At 38.4% G+C, this 18,456-nt stretch overlaps 1 long non-coding RNA gene across 1 annotated transcript; it reads left to right on the top strand.

Moving 5' to 3' along the window:
- The first annotated feature begins 15,998 nt into the window (after positions 1–15,998).
- On the top strand, positions 15,999–18,170 carry LOC107770467 (uncharacterized). The gene is made up of 2 exons (XR_001644620.2): positions 15,999–17,237; positions 17,833–18,170. It is a non-coding gene; the product is annotated as an uncharacterized LOC107770467 (long non-coding RNA).
- Positions 18,171–18,456: the final 286 nt, after the last annotated feature.

The following is an 18,456-nucleotide window of genomic DNA, read 5'->3' as shown; positions in this document are numbered from 1 at the left end:
TGATATGCAATGAAATGAATATGACTGAGTATGAATTTTTAATTTAAACAAATAATCCACAGTAATATAACCTCTGTGGGTCCCAATAATACTGGCACATAGCCTCAACATGATTTTTAATATATTTTTTAGCTCAATTTCTTTAACACATAAAACTTCATGGAAAATGCCAAGAATTATTTAACTACAAAATTCCAAAGAAACAATTATGTCACAATTTCTATAGTGCACTCCCACACGCCCATCACCTAGCATGTGCGTCACCTCCCAACGATTTACATAATACATATATTCAGGGTTCATACCCTCAGCTCCAAGATTAGAAGAGTTACTTACCTCGAACAAGCCAAATCCATTGTCGAGCCAGCTAAGCAATGCTCCAGAAATTCCATTTTGCGCGTATCAACTTCCCAATGGCTCGAATCTAGTCACAACAATTTGACTTAGTCCACACAATTTATAAGAATTAATTCCATATCAAAACGCTAATATTTTCCAAAAAATCCGAAATTACACCCCAAAAATCATCTGTGGGGCCCACGTCTCGAAATTCGACGAAACTCACAAAATACGACAACCCATCCAATTACAAGTTTAACCATACTAATTTCACCCAAATTCGACTCCAAATCGGTATTCAAACTTGAAAAATTCATTTTGTGACATTATAGAAATTTCCTTCTATTTCTCTTGAAGATTCAATAATCTTACACCAAAAATGAAGATTAATTCATGGAATATAATCACAAGGGAGTTAAGAACACTTACCCCAAGTTGTGTGGAAAATTTTCTCTCCAAAATTGCCCAACCCTAGCTCCAAAATCTGAAAATGGGTGAAAATGTTGAACCCTCGAATTTTAAGGTTCTGCCCAGTCGATTTCCGTATCTGCGGACAAGGGGTCGCACCTGCGACCCTCGCATTTTCGGACAAATGGGCGCATTTGCGAGCGAGGCCGCTTCTGCGGAGAGCCAAGCGCGGATGTGACTCCGCACCTGCGGATAAAATTCCGCACCTGCGCTGCCCGACTTCCTCACCCTTTTCCGCTTCTGTGCTAACCCTTCGCACATGCGGCCTCGCAGATGCGGGCAAATTCTTCGCACATGCGAGCACTGCCCAGTTCCACACTTGGCCACTTCTGTGACTGATTTCGCACATATGCGGCTTCGCACCTGCGTCCAAAAGTTTCGCAGGTGCGATCACACCGGTAGGTAGCATTTCCAGTAATGTTTCAAGTTGAATTTGATCCGTTAACCATCCGAAACTCACCCGAGCCACTCGGGACCCCATCCAAATACACCAACAAGTCCTAAAACACACCACGGACCTAGTCGAGGCCTCAAATCACATCAAACAAACTCAAAGATACGAACAACACACGGATTCAAGCCTAATAAATTTTGAAATTTCCAAATTCTACAACGATGCCGAAACCTATCAAATCACGTCCGATTGACCTCAAATTTTGCACACAAGTCACATTTCACATTACAGACCTATTCAAATTTCCAGAATTGGATTCCGACCCCAATATCAAAAAGTCAACCCCCTAGTCAAACTTCCCAAAAATTTATTTCGGCATTTCAAGCCAAATTCCACTACGTACTTCCAAATAATTTTTCGGACACGCTCCTAAGTCCAAAATCACCATACGGAGCTATTGGAATCATCAAAACTCCATTCCGTGGTCGTTTACACATAAGTCAACATCCGATCACTATTTTAACTTAGGCTTTAAACCTTGAAACTAAGTGTTCCAATTTATTCCAAAAACCTCACTGGACCCGAACCAATTGTCCCGACAATTCACACAACAACTGTAAAGTATAATTTGAGCAGTAAATAGGGAAACGGGGTTGTAATACTCAAAACGACCGGCCGGGTCATTACATTCTCCCCCACTTAAATATATGTTCGTCCTCAAACGTGCCAAGAGTTGTTTCCAAGCCATCAAATCACTGTTCCATCTTACCACACACGTACTCGGGGGTGAACCCACGTCACCCTATCCCATATAAGGCTTGACTACACAATGCAACTGAAAATCATTAATTTAACCTTAGCCCATAAACCTTGGAGTTTAATTTCCAACCTTTAAAATTTCTTTCAAGACACAAATCTTACATTTACACACCGTATAAGTCCGAACAAGTTGTATCGAGCTATAACTATAACCACAGATATAATCAACCAACATATTACATAACTCGCATGCTCGTAGCACCATTCCTGATCGCAGTGACTATTCCAAAACCAACCGCATACTAGTATTAAACCCATATCGAACCAAACCTCATCCCAAAACCTTCGTACACTGTTGATAATAAAAGAAACACGCGAAATTTCATGACCACTTACCAGATCAACAAGTCACGGAGCTCTCTTGCTCCAACCAGTACCATGATCGCTTTTTGAGCCGACTTTCAATATTATACTCCCGAATATACCGAAATCAAACCTGATAGTACCCATTCTGGGTCCAATGACCTTATATTAGTAAACACAACTGTTCCATAGACATGCCTCACCAATATAACTCAGAGCCACAACTCGTGCCATCCGTACACCAATACGCAACAATTCAAATGTACCCAGTCATGGAAAATAACTCAAATGAGAGAACTGCCCCGCCAGATTAACAAGTACCACCACAACGAAATGCTGAAAATTCATCATACACCGTAGAACCATCACCCAATCATAACACAAGGTTCATACCTTAACATAACTCCGCTGCAATGCGTGACCCCATCCAAACGTTGGTCCATAATATATACCTCGAGCCACCCCTCTCAAAATCAATAACCACAGAGAGGCAAATGACAAAAATACCACACAAAACCTAAAAGAACATAACCATTACGCAATCGATCATACAATACCCAAATACTCATCACGCTCAAATTCCGCTATAAGGCTCAAATAGAACCGCACCATCTGTGCACATAACCAATGGATCACAACTCCTCGTAGCATAAAGGAGTAACTCACAGATCATTTTAGAACACGAATAAGTTCAACATCAACCGAATGACACATCCCTCAATAATAGCAGTATGGAGCCAACTATTCCGGCTCGGTGTAGAATACACATCTTAATTGGGCCTACCTATGGACCCCCAAATCAACTCGGGTTACCCACAAATAGATAAAAATCCCTCCGAAAATCCATAATGACTGAATCATAACATATTTCATCATCCGGCTAGCTCCGGCCACAACTTCACAGTCCACAACCATGAAACAATCTGCTCATGGGAACTCCCAATCTCCAAATCCATAGAACACGTGGATCACCATATTTGATTTCATCTCCACCGCCCAAATGCCTAACACCTCTCTCATACACGATCATCCCACGAGAAATACTTTGAAAGTTCTTCCGTACCACTTGACAAAATTTGAATATCAGCAGTCTATCAACCATGTGAGTACCGCAATACTAATTTATACATCCGTAAGTCAAAATACAATGCGCCTTCTGAAGTTCGCTCCTTTCTCAAACAACACCAAGTAGTAATAGTATTCATCTAGTTATTTGAAACCGTTCATGTTGTCCAACATTCGTTACCTTCTCTTCAAGACTGTAGTGCCACCTTGTACATGAAAATCTAGCTTTCATACGACACATAACATCTATCTTGCCATCATGTGAAAGGCACAAAAATCTTATTATCAACTTTGAGTCACCAATAATTTACATACCATTTTAGTTAGAAACCTTTATCTTGCTTCTTTCCAGGAGGAAATCACAATACACAACACGTTATCCACACCGGTAGAAACCATCAAGAATACTTTGGTATCCATTTGCACAACCTAACATAGAACCACAACGCCCTACGGCCCATAAGCAATTGTAGTCTTCTTAAGCACATTCAAAACTACTACAACTGTAACCCTTACTCTGAGAATACCTTATGTGGATTTGAAATTGTTCTTCTTACCTTCCTTATATAAAAGTGTAGAATCCATAGTCATACAGAATTCCCGCAAGTCCAGGCACCATCAAACGAAAATCTCAGATTTTAACCATACGCAAGTCCGGAAACTTTCTCAATTGCTATATATAATTCTCATACCCACTAGAATTTTCTCGGGAGTCACCCACTTTGCTCAAATTTAATTGCACCGCCCAAATGGGCCAAAAGACACATGCCCCATTAACACAACAACACTCAAAGTAGTAACTCTACTTTAACACCGCATACCAAATTCATACTTCGTGCGCGCTACATTATTCACCAATAACAACTCACTCATCCGTGCCTCATCCGTGCAATATAATCCGTAACCAAGAATTTTCCTTATTCGAGTCATTTTCGAACTCCACCTCTGCAAGTCATCACTAATTCCCAAGTATACTTTAGACCCAAACAAAATTTGACACATACCCATGAATTATTTGTCTATAGCAGGCTCCCCCACTTGGCTCAAAGCCATAGATTAAAACACTCCATAATTCACAATACCCATACCCTATTACTGTCATAATACCGTAGTCAGTGCCACAAAATGTTTCTCAAGCTCATGCAATGCCAATCATAAAAATACCCCAAATCATCCGCTAAGATCGCAATCATTCTCTTGATACTCAGGTCGACTTTCTCAGCTAAATTCGAATTCAAATCTCCACACATATGCCCCACTGACAGAAAGGAAACTCTCCACTCATATTACAAGGAACATACCTACGTAGATTACTCTCCAGGAGATAACCCACCTCCCTAGCCTCAAATTGGCATCTTGTTATATCTTCTCGCAGCCACAATTTCTACGCAATCACTAAATCTTTCTGAGTCCAACTCGTTAACCAGACCTAAGAGTTTAATTTGTCCCACAATTTAAACACATGAAAGATCTTTCAAAACATTCACATTCGAGACTGTATGTCACATCAAAACGAAAATCAAGCACCCAATGGCCTTTCCTTTACATTTCACAGAAACGATTCTCGTCACATTCAAATCGTCTTAACCCATCCCGTAGTTACATCGTACTCATCACAAAGACTTCCACTGCTCATCGAGCCACAAATTCAACTCGTAGGAACATTACCGGATATATAAGTCCAAATATACAAGTTATAACTGAAGCTACCGAGCTTAAACTGCGGTCTAACCATGGCCTCAAGTCCTCCAGACTGGCCCATCACCAAAACACAGAATACTCACCTCGAACCTCGTTCATAGAATCACAAGCCGGCGATGCACAGCTGATACCGAGCGCTCATGTGCACATACGAATACGTGGAAGGAATTCAAAGAATTTATGTCTTAAGCTGAATCAATCTCGCACGATAAGGAAAGAAAGATGGGAAGTATATATCCTAAATGCCCTGTAGCCTCTCGAAGATAAGTATGGACGTCATCATACCGATACGCAAGACTCTACTAGACACTTGCTCATGACTTGTAGAACCTAGGGCTCTGATACCACCTTGTCACGACCCAAAATCTCACTAGTCGTGATGGCACCTAACCCAACCCGTTAGGCAAGCAAATTTCCAACAATCCAATTTCAAGTAAAATTAATTAAAAGAAAATATCTAAAACCAATACATCTCTCCAAGAACTGGTAGTACAAATCATGAGCTTCTAAGAATAGAGTGTACAAAGCTGAAATGAAATAAATGCATAATCTGTTTGGATAATACATAAACAGAGCTTTTATAAATATAAGGCTACCCTGAATAAGAGGCAGCTACAACAGGAACGCAGGTACACCTTCAGATCCCGCAACCATCGAGCACAACAACAACAACATTCAACATCTGCATGAAATATGCAGAAGTGTAGTATCAGTACAACCGACCCAATGTACTAAGTAAGTAACAAACCTAACCTTAGGTTAAAAGTAGTGACGAGCTTCTACCAAGGTCGGGTCCAAAACCACTAATCCACAACTGTTAATAACAACATAAAGCAAATAATACCAGAAGTAACTCAGAGATAAAATGCTCTGTCACATCATGATTTCAGAAATAATAGTTCTTCCTTTCAAGTACATCAGTGAAAATCCAAATCTTTTGCCAAAGTTACCAAAAATGTGAATAAGTTTGAAAACAGAAAATTTTCCACATTCCTTTCAATAATAAATAAAATATCTCATTTTCTTTCCAGATAACCAGTGTAAACCAAATACATCACTATGCCCATCTGTCAATATATGCGAGAAATCATGAATAATGTGATACCGTACTGTATGAGGAAAACACATCTCTATGCATATATGTTATGTGTGTATGTCAATGCAATGTATCTCAGAGATTGTACTCATGTACTCACACTCTCAGAGTACTAAATCTCACTGTGTCGCATTCTCTCTCACTGTGCTCAGCACATTCAATCACTCAGCGCTATACAATACCTGCTGCGACGTGCAGCCCGATCCCTGTTTATAGTCGACTGCGCTCACTGGGGGTTTACAGACTCATGAGGGGCTCCTACAACCCAAGCGCTATAAGCACGGATAACTCACGTGCTGCACGGACAACTCACGTGTCATAATATAATTATCTGGATCCGCACGGCCAACTCACGTGCTGCACGGCCAACTCACGTACAATAATAATATAAGGATCCGCACAGCCAACTCACGTGCAATAATAATATAAGGATCCGCATGGCCAACTCACGTGCAATAAGAAGCCAATAAGGCCTGCTACAAGCGGGCAGCCCTGATCCATAAAATATCCTCACAATCAGGCCCTCGGCCTCTCTCAGTCATCAATCTCTCCAATCTCTCTCATGGGCTCATAATGTCATGAGAATAGCCCAAAATGATGATATGATGTATCAATAAATAACAACAGAGACTGAGATATGATATGCAATGAAATAAATATGACTGAGTATGAATTTTTAATTTAAACAAATAATCCACAGCAATATGACCTCTCGAATTTTAAGGTTCTGCCCAGTCGATTTCCGCATCTGCGGACAAGGGGTCGCACCTGTGACCCTCGCTTCTGCGGACAAATGGGCGTATTTGCGAGCAAGGCCGCTTCTGCGGAGAGCCAAGCACGGATGTGACTCCGCACCTGCGGATAAAATTCCGCACCTGCGCTGCCCGACTTTCTTACCCTTTTCCGTTTCTGTGCTAACCCTTCGCACATGCGGCCTCGCAAATGCCGTCAAATTCTTCGCACCTGCGAGCACTGCCCAGTTCCACACTTGGCCGCTTTTGCAACTGATTTCGCGCACATGCGGCTTTGCACCTGCGATCAAAAGCTTCGCAGGTGCGATCATTCCAGTAGACAGCAGTTCCAGAAATGTTTCAAGTTGAATTTGATCCGTTAACCATCCGAAACTCACCCGAGCCACTCGGGACCCCGTCCAAATACACCAACAAGTCCTAAAACACACCACGAACCTACTCGAGGCCTCAAATCACATCAAACAAACTCAAAGATATGAACTACACACGGATTCAAGCCTAATAAATTTTGAAATTTTCAAATTCTACAACGACGCCGAAACCTATCAAATCATGCCCGATTGACCTCAAATTTTGCACACAAGTCACATTTCACATTACAGACCTATTCAAATTTCCAAAATCGGATTCCGACCCAGATATCAAAAAGTAAACCCCCCGGTCAAACTTCCCAAAAATTTAACTTTTGGCATTTCAAGCCAAATTCCAATACGTACTTCCAAATAATTTTTCGGACACGCTCCTAAGTCCAAAATCACCATACTGAGCTATTGGAATCATTAAAACTCCATTCTGGGGTCGTTTACACATAAGTCGATATCCGATCACTATTTTAACTTAAGTTTTAAACCTTGAAACTAAGTGTTCCAATTCATTCCAAAAACCTCACCGGACCTGAACCAATTGCCTCGGCAATTCACACAACAACTGTAAAGTACAATTTGAGCAGTAAATGGGGAAACGGGATTGTAATACTCAAAATGACTGGTCGGGTCGTTATAATTTCCTATTATTTTGTATATTATATTGCACATGTTATTAGACTAGTGGGTGTCTTGACTGTACCTCGTCTCTACTCCACTGATGTTAGTCTTGATACTTACTGGGTACCGACTGTGGTGTACTCATACTACACTTCTGCACATTTTTGTGCAGAGCCAGGCATTGGAGATATCAGACTTGAACAGAGTTAGAGTGGGATCGCAAGGATTCAAGGTAGAGCTACTTGGTCGTCGCAGTTCCTTGAAGTCTTTCCCTTTTATTGTACTGTTATTTATTATTCAAACAGTAGTGAGTATTCGATCCTTGATATCATTTCATGTATTCAGTTAGATTTCATGACTAAGTATTACCAGTCTTGAGAGGTTATTATATTTGTAATTATTTTCGCTGTTGGTAAAAAAAAGGCTTAAATTGTTATAAAATCGGCTTACCTAGTCTTAGAGACTAAGTGTCATCACGACGCCTGAGGCTGGATTTTGGGTCGTGACAAGTTGGTATCAGAGCTCTAGGTTCATAGGTTCTACGAGTCACGAACGAGTCTAGTAGAGTCTTGCGGATTGGTATGGAAACGTCTGTACTTATCTTCAAGAGGCTACAAAACTGTTAGGAAATTTCAACTTCTTTCATTCTTGTCGTGCGGAATTTGTTAAATTTGGAATTTGAGCCTTTGCATCTCTATTCTCTCACAGATGGTGAGGACACGTGCTACCGGGTGAGCTGAGCAGGCACCCGCGTATACTGCTAGGGCCGCAAGAGGTCGGGGTCGAGGTAGAGGTCGAGGAAGGACACGTGTCACAGCTAGAACATCGGTTAGAAGAGCAGTTGAGGAGCCTCCAGTAGCTCCAGCTGGGGGACAGGTACCCGGAGCACCTGTTGTTACCCCCGGGCTTCAGGAGACTGTAGCACAGTTCCTGAATATGTTTGGTACATTAACTCAGGCGGGATTGATCTCTGTTGCACCAAATATTTCGCAGATTGGGGGAGTAGTTCAGACTCCTACCACAACTCCTAAGCAGCAGGTTCACGTTAGTCAGGTTCCGGGTGTAGTACCGGTACAACCTGTTATTCCAGTTCGGCCTGAGTTCAGGCCAGAGGCATCAGAAGAAGAACAAAAGAGACTTGAGAGGTTTAAGAGGTATAGTCCACCTACTTTCAGTGGCACAACTACAGAGGATGCCCAAGAATTTCTAAAAAATTATCACCGTATTCTCCACACCATAGGTACTGTGGAAATGAGCGGAGTTGCCTTTACTACATTTCAACTGTCATGAGCAGCGTATCAGTGGTGGCAAATCTATGAGGAAGGTAGACCAGTCGATGCAACACCACCAACTTGGGCTCAATTTTCAGAAATATTCTTGAAAGAGTTTCTTCCCCGGACTCTCCGAGATGCGTGGCACATAGAGTTTGAATGGTTGCGTTAGGGAACTATGACAGTGCCAGAATATGCTATCAGGTTCAGTAAGTTAGCCCGTCATGCACCTATCTTTGTTCCTACAATCAGAGATCGGATCCGCAGATTTATTGAGGGGCTCAATTATGATATTAAAATATGCATGGCTCGAGAGTTGCAAACTGATACTCCATTTCAACAAGTAGTGGAGATTGCGAGGAAGATTGAGGGTGTTCTAGGCGAGGAAAGGGAGTCTAAGGAGGCCAAAAGGTCTCGAAGCTCTGGAGGGTTCAGTGGATTTTACTCTTCAGCTAGGACCTATTATAGCGCAGGCTTGAGCAGTCAGCCAGCTCATTCTGTACATCATATTACTCGGAGTGCTCCAGTAAATTCTTACAATGCACCACCGGTACGGGATTCCTATAATGGTTATTCCAGTTATCCGGTATAGACTCAGTATGAGCAACCGTGACCTCAGAGGGGCTGTTATGAGTATGGTGACACTAGGCACATTATGAGAGATTGTCCCAAACTTGGAAGGGGTAGATTTTATCAGAACACTCAGACTATGGGCCCCAGTGCAACTACTACCCCACGTGCACAGCCAGTTAGGGGTGGAGGACAGACGGGTAGAGCTAAGAGGTAGAGGCCCGACCCGTTGATATAATCACTATGATTTGGCTGAGGCCGATACACCAGATGGTGTCGTTACAGGTACGATCCCGATTTGTTATAAAAGAATATTTTCCCTTAATTTGATTCGGATCTAAATATTGAGGTGAGTCCTCCTATTATGCTCTGTTTATGGGTGAGCTTCGTAATTTTGTGACCCACTTATATGTTTATCCCTGTTGGAAGATTTGAAGATGTGATCCCGTATCTGTCATTTTTTTTTTTGGGCACCATTGACGGCTATAAGTCCAAAAATAATTTTTATTATTCATTACAATGGGTTTGATGTGTTTCAGAATAATTGATTCCAATTTTATGAATTATATGCCCTACCGGTATGAGGGTTCATTATGTGTTATGAAAAATGTTTACGAAATTTATTGAAAAGAAGAAAGAAAGGAAATTGAAATTTCAGTTGGCACAATGTGCAAAATACTTGTGATTCGGAGTTGAGGATGAGATCCTCCCATTTTTATATGATGTGAAATATTGAAACCGGGCTACAAGCCGCAGTGGAAGTTATATAAGGACGAGGTCCTTGTAGTGAAATATTTATGAGTTTAAATTCTCCCTTTGTGAAGTTTAATTTGTACTATAGTACTAATAGAGAGTTATGCATGATAGGCTTATGTGATAATTCTTTTATGTGTTTCTGTGCCATAATTGTGCTGTAATTATTGAGTTTTAACCTACGAGGTGAGTGCCCAGGTGGCGTTAAATGTGACTCGTTAAGTCGGGTAAATAGTTATAAGGTCTTCATGCCTCACATTTTGCTGTCAGTGTTGTGAAAATTTGAAATGAGGTTTTGGTTAATTGGCGATGTTGTAATCGATTATGAACAACTATTAAGACCAGAGATGTGGTGATGGGCATATATATATGATGCGCTTCATGTCCTGATATCATTATGATAATGTAGTGCTTGTAATGCTGAGATTATTGTTATTGATATATACATTGTGGTGCTTTGTGGGGTTGTGGATGTGTTGTTAGGAGTTGTTTTGGTGTTGCTCTGGCAGGTGGATAGGCCCAATTACAGGGGAGACTCTGCCGAAATTTCTGAAAAATTTGGGAGTTAGTAAAATTTGGAGGATTGAGACGTGCAAAAGAAGAGATAAGTTATGTTATGTGTTTGAGGGCGGACTCTACTTCTCATTCAAGGGCGAATGATCCTAAGTGGGGGAGAATGTAACACCCCGGAAAATTTTTGAAGTACTTCAACACTATCAAGAAAGTTGATGTGTGCGTAGGCACGAGTTGCTATAGCCAGTTGAGACTAATACCGTGCGTTAATGTGAAAATCAGGCATTTTGAAAATGTTTGGAGTGTAAGAAATTGGTTTTAAAGTTTATAAGTATAGATAAAAGAAATAATCTCAACTGAAATGGTGTTGTCAGACCCATGTTAAATTGCGGAATATAGAATCACCCACGAGTATGTGTGTAAGAATACACTCAGTAATTTAATGTCCTCAGAAAGATTCTTAGCACGTTCGAGGACGAACGTATGTTTAAGAGGTAGAGAATGTAACGACCCGACTTGTCGTTTTAAGAATTAACGCCCCGTTCTATTACTTAAGGTCTCGAGCATCTCCGTAATATGTATTATGACCCGCGGGTGTGGTCGAGTTTGATTTTCGGAAGATTCGAAAATAAATTGAAAGAACAGATCTTATTTAGAAGCTTAAATGGAAAGAGTTGACCGGAGAGTTGACTTTTGAGCAAACGACCCCGGAATAAAATTTTGATGATGTCAATAGTTTCGTATGGTGATTTCGGACTTAGGCGTATATCCGAATTTGGATTTGAAAGTCCGTAGGACAATTCGACGCATTTTGGCGAAAGTTGGAAATTAGACGATTTTTGGAAAGTTCGATCGAAGGTTGAATTTTTGATAACGAGGTCAGAATTCGATTATGGAAATTAGAATAGGTTTGTTATGTCATTTATGACTTGTGTGCAAAATTTGAGGTCAATCGGACTTGATTCGATAGGTTTCGGCATCGAATGTAAAAGTTGAAAATTTCATAATAGACTAAAGTTTCAAGTGAGTTCGCACAATACGTAACTTCAAATGAGAATAACTCTCATTATATAAAGTGTTATATGGTGTATTACCTATCAAATGAAATATCTTTGAGTCTAGTTTCTAACACTTCAAACCGTTCGTCATTTGGACATTCCTACAAGAGGTTATGACCAAATTAACAAAGACTCGAAAAATGCGATTCTGCGACCAATTCTGTGATCGCAGAATAGTTATGCGATCGCGAAACTGCTTCTGCGACTGCAAACTGGTCGCAGAATGGACCAGAACAGCCCAGTTCTGGGCACCAAATTTTTCGACCATTGTGCGGCCCGCATACCCATTCTGCGGTCCATTCTGCGACCGCAGACCTGCTTTCGGAGGGTTAATCTTTCTATTTTCATAACCCCGTCCCCATTTTAATAAATAGCCTTTGTGGTTTTTTTTTAAGGGTTTTAGAGAGAGGTAAGAGCATTTTAGAGAGAGAAGAAGGGAACCTAGCATTCTAATCATCCAATCTTCAATAATCAAGGAAGCGAATCACAAGATCTTCATCTAAGAGGTAAGATTCAACCCCTAGTCTTCAAATTTCGAGTTTGGGGTAAAAGGTTGGTGATTGGGAGTATGATTCTTAGATGTAAGAGTATTATATATATATGCTTGTACCAATAAGGTTTGTGGGAAGATTGTTGAGATCAAATAAGTAAATATTGGATTGTGGAATGAAGGAAATCTTGCAGAAGAACCTTGTAACCAAATTTGCATACCTAGTGTTTGATAAAATGCTCAAATAAGCTGAAACCATGAAATTCTTCCTGATTATGGTTCACTTTTATTATGTTTCTAAATAGATTGAAGTTTCTAGGATTTTCGGAACCTCGTAGTAATGTAAGGAAGGCTCAATAAAGATTGGAGCCGTCCGAAGGTCAATTCACGTGAGAAAGCTATTTTGGAATATCGGCCTAAGTTCAAAAAGGTAAGTATCTTGCCTAACCTTGAGTGAGAGAATTATCCCTTAGGCATCAAGTCTTATGTGCCATTTGTGAAATGTGAAAAGCTGTGTACGCGAGGTGATGAGTACGTACTCGCGCTTATATGTGAAAATTTTACTGAGTTAAAATCTTGAGCATATTGTGTAGTAAATTGGATAATTGTTGGCATTTATTTAATCATCTATTTTTCATACCTCAATTCGCATTTATTGAATTTGTTTTTATATGACTATTTGATGTGAATGTTACTTGTATATTTATTTGAATTCCGTGAGTTTGATAGTTTGATATTTCTTGAAATTTAATTTCATTATAAATTTTCCTCTACAAATAATAAATTAAATGAGCTTAAGAAGATGTGTTTATATAATTATTGAGAATTTGGATTAATGAAGGCGTTGCCATATGCTGAGTAATTTCTATCTCTGTTGATTGTTTTTGAGGTCGTATACACATTGTGTGGAGCCTTCGGCTATTTGTTGTAAAATTAATTGATTTGTTATATCTTTGAAATTGGTTGTGGCCATTGGGCAAATTGTGTTATGAATTGATTTTGTTATGTTGTCGTGATAATATTCTGTGTATATTGTTGAGTTAGTATTTTGAGGATATAAGGGTGGCATTTCACTGTTGATATTATATGGGTATAAGGGTGGCATTTCACTTTTGTTATGTGTGTTGGGATATTGTCTGGACGGAGCGATAAGGGTGGCTATAGGAGAGATAAGGGTGGCTATAGGAGAGATAAGGGTGGCTATTGATATTGTCAGGGCGGAGGGATAAGGGAGGCTATTATAGGAGTGATAAGGGTGGCTATAGGAAAGATAAAGGTGGCTATTGTCAGGGATGATATGTGATGATGTGGAGTGGTTGCATTGGTGATTTTATGTGATGTTGTGATTTTTCTTGTGTTTATTTTTATACCTTGTGCAATTTGTCTTGTTGTTGGTAAATTGATAATAGTCTGATTTATGTTGAAATTGGGAGCCTGTGGCTATTGCCAGACGGTTGTGATAAAGAAATGTGGGCACGAGGTGCCGTGAGTAAATAATGATGATTTTGGCACGTGAATTGTTCGTGCAGTTGGGATATGAAACGTGGGCATGAAGTGCCGGAGAAAATATGATGGCTTTATTATTGGCACGTGAACTGTCCGTACAGATGTGATATGAAAAATGGGTACGAGGTGCCGGGGAAATATGAAGATTTAATTATGGGCACGAAGTGCCGTGAAAATATGAAAGTGGGATGAGACCCGTGTTTATAAAAAATATAAAAATGGCTGAGACCCGTATTTTTATGATTATGAAATGAGGTGTCACATGGTGACTTTTAATTGAAAGAATTATATTCAAAATATTTATTTGGAAGGATTTTTATTCAAAAAGTAGTATTTGAAGGAATTGTATGTGAAAGATATTTATTTGAGGAAATTATATTTGAAAAAGATTTATTGAAAGAATTATATTTGAAAGATATTTATTTTAAGAAATTATATTTGAAAGAGAGTTATTTGGAAGAATTATATGTGAAAGATATTTATTTGAAGAACTTGATTTAATTGAGTGTACTTGTATTTATTATTTGTTGAGCAATATTAATAGTGTTCTTATTGCCATGCCGGGCATATCACTGGTTGATTTGTGTTGCCCTTATTGCTATTTGTTTTCTATTATTTTATATATCATATTGCACAAGTTATTAGATTAGTGAGTGTCTTGACTGTACCTCGTCTCTACTGCACTGAGGTTAGTCTTGATACTTACTGGGTACCGACCGTGGTGTACTCATAATACACTTCTGTACATTTTTGTGCAGAGCCAGGCATTGGAGATATCGGACTTCAACAGAGTTAGAGTGGGATCGCAAGAATTCAAGGTAGAGCTCCTTGGTCGTCACAGTTCCTTGGAGTCTTTCCCTTTTATTGTACTGTTATTTATTATTCAAACAATATTGAGTATTCGATCCTTGAGATCATTTCATGTATTCAGTTAGAGTTCGTGACTCAGTATTACCAGTCTTGGGAGGTTGTTATATTTGTAATTATTTCCGCTGTTGGTTAAAAAAAAGACTTGAATTATTATAAAATCGGCTTACCTAGTCTTAGAGACTAAGTGCCATCACGATGCCTGAGGCGGAATTTTGGGTCAAGGGGGGTTAAAAACTTTTTTTAAGGCCGCGAGTTCAATTATCACTAGCCAGTCTTTTTTAACTTTTTCTTTTTCTGAACTCCATTAGCAAAAATTCTGCCTACGCCATCGGGTCTAAGTTGACTAGCTGAAAATTCAACATTGTTCATGGTGACGGTTATGGTGCAATGGTGGTGGAAGGAAAGAAAATTTTAGTGGTAAAAAAAACAAATAGAGGGAAGGCGTCATCAAATATCAATGCCACGTAGGACGAAGGTCCACCTTAGACCAATTTAGCGAAAGTGAGGTATATTTGAACCAATCATATTACGGCAGGAGTATATGTGAGCCTAATGTATAACGAAGAGTATATATAAACTTTTTCTCATAGTACATGGTTATATTTGGCCCTTTTCTTTTATTTTAATGTGAAAAAGATAATTTTATGACTTTATTTTATATTGAGTAAATTCAATTATCATAACTCAAATTAACCCGAAATATTGAATGGGTAAAAAGAACTTAAAATGTGTAAGGGTATCTAAAATCCCTTGTCTCCAACATTGCAGCCAAATGCTTTTCTATTTGACGTACAATAGGAGAACCATTGATATGTCATGTAACTATTAAGCAATGTTGGAATATTTCTAGCATTTGGTAAAATGAGCAGGCATCTTCTGAAAGCCTGCAATAGTTACATGCAATATTTTTAGTAATCATAAAACAAAATTACAAAAATAGAGACAACATTCAAAACTACTGTTTAGAACTGTATGCTTTTATAAAGGCTAGAAAAAAAACAACTGTACAGTTATATTGTAATCTTACATCATACTCCAATAGCCAGTTGTAAAAATAGCTCAATTTTGCTATCTTTAGTCAAATGTCATGTCCTTGTATGGTAAAGAAATAGCAAAGAGAAAAAGAAGACATCAATCAAAGGAAAGATACAAGAATCCAAGTGAGGATTGGCCAATTCTATTTGAAAAAAGTGGTTTTAGTACTTCAATTATTTGAGAACCTGTTGCTTCAATTTGTCACTACTGTCATTCACACTGAAAATTAATGGAGTCAGCACTACTGTTCTCAATTCGGAAATCAAAGTTTCTTTGTGATGGCCCCTTCTTTTTATTTTTATTTTATAATAATTTCGGTTAGTTTGTGTATACCTCGACTATTATTTGATGTCTATTGTATCCCATTAACACAAATACTAAATAACTCTATCAGCCAAATATTAGACAAAATGACAAGAAACCATTAAGTTTTTTTTTTGTCGCTGTTGAAATTTAAATCCTGATTTTTCATAATTTTTATCCACATTATTGACAGCTAAATAACACATTGGTACATGTTAGTATAGTAGGGGCGGATGTAGCATAATTTCGATGGGTTCAATTGAACCCATAATTTTTGACGCGGTGCATAAATTACAGCAATAAATGGGTATGCATTCATAACTTTAAAAATATTACGGGTTCAATATTAAGAATTTTAAAAGTTGAACCCATTATGTTTAAATTTTGAATTCGCCCCTCCATGTTAGGGTTCACTCTTAGTGCCCGACCAATCTTACATACACCTCAGACTATTTTATTACATATCTAGTACATTTCACCAGCACATCTATCTATCAAAATTTAAGCAAATATTTTTTTTCCTTTTTTAGAATTTGAATCTTGATTTTCACCCGTTTCATTGATTGTTGTGTGACACACCTTATGTACGTGTTGGGCCCGTTTCTAGTTAATAAAGCTCTATTTTTGTGTTTTTTGAAACAACCACAAGTAGAACTATATTGATATACAGAGTGAGACACTACTAAATTCTCCCTAACACTCAAAACACACTTTGGTGTGAAAGGGAGTTTGATTTTTCATGTTGTGAAAGATTGGTGATGGCCTCAACCACTAATATGTCCAACTCAAAAGGACTAAAATTTGCTGTCATTTTGATGTTCATCTATTCACTCACATTCCTTCCTTCTATATCAGGTAAAACAATAGAGGGGGTGACAAAAAACATGAACCTAAGGAGAAACACATCATTATCTTCTTCTCACTCTTTCTTTCAATTTTTTGAAAAAGGTATTTATCCCTTAACCTTCTTTATCTACTAGTCTCATGACAGGTACTTAGAAAGCTCCATATTGCTTATTAATTAAGTGAGTAGTATTTTCTTATAGTATTATTCAGGAAACATCTGTTTTCTACTTAAACTATATATCTAAATCTTTTAGAATAAAGTGTATATTTATACAAAATAAATCCCAATGCAACAACATGATAGTGGATGTAGTGAACTCTACATTCACTAACTTAAAATTCTAAATCCGATTCTAAGGGTTAGGAGCCCTTTGATTGTCAAGGAGAAACTCAACCCCCCTCCAAAACAAAAAAAACTAGAGTATCCATTACTTCACATGGACGTAAAATAATTTAGTTCGATATTGAGTTGAAAATGTTTAATTGTTGTTTTCCTTTCGGTTGAGCCACTACAAAAAAAATCTGGAATTAATTACGAACTTCATTGCTAATCTGTCGTTAAATTGCTCGCAATTAACAAAATCTTTTGATATTCTGTCGCTAAATGATATTAGCAACAGATTTTTTTATTTAGCTACAAAATTCATCGCTAATTCTTGTTTGTCTTATCTGAAAAAATTAAAATTGTTGTTTATAGGGAGAAGTGGAGAAAGGAAGCAAATGAGAATGGTGATGTTGGGATCAAGTCCACCAAAGTGTGTAAATAGGTGCAAAGGCTGCAGACCTTGCATGGCTGTACTTGTCATTCCTCCACATATTACTTCTTCTGGGAAAGTTAGCAAAGCGTTAAATACATTATACACTAGAGAAGATGAAGGCTATTATCTCCTATCATGGAAATGCAAATGTGGAACTAAGTATTTTCAACCTTGAAATCTCATCTAATATTAATTCTTTTTTGCCCTCTTCTAACTTAGGGTAGAAGGTAAAGTTGTAAACAATTTCTTGGTGTTAATGCATTCATTTTATGAACGACTTTTAGTTAGTAACTTTACATGTACATTACAGAACTCTTTATAACAATATTCATATATAACAGTCATTTATTATAAAAGTCATGTTCTTTTCGAACCGATTTTTATATTATGTTATAATATATGTCTTCTATAACAACATTTCACTATAACAGTTAAAAAAATTAGAATAAACGAGAATGTTATAGAGAGGTGTTTGACTGTATATTTCTTTTATGGGAAAAGGGCTAGATATATCCTTCTACTTTTAAATATTGTTTATATTTAACCTCCGTAATACTCTGGGA

This window comes from Nicotiana tabacum, chromosome 9 (genome assembly GCF_000715075.1).
Source record: "Nicotiana tabacum cultivar K326 chromosome 9, ASM71507v2, whole genome shotgun sequence".
NCBI classification, from domain to species: Eukaryota; Viridiplantae; Streptophyta; class Magnoliopsida; order Solanales; family Solanaceae; genus Nicotiana; species Nicotiana tabacum.
This window is presented reverse-complemented; position numbering and strand designations above follow the sequence as displayed.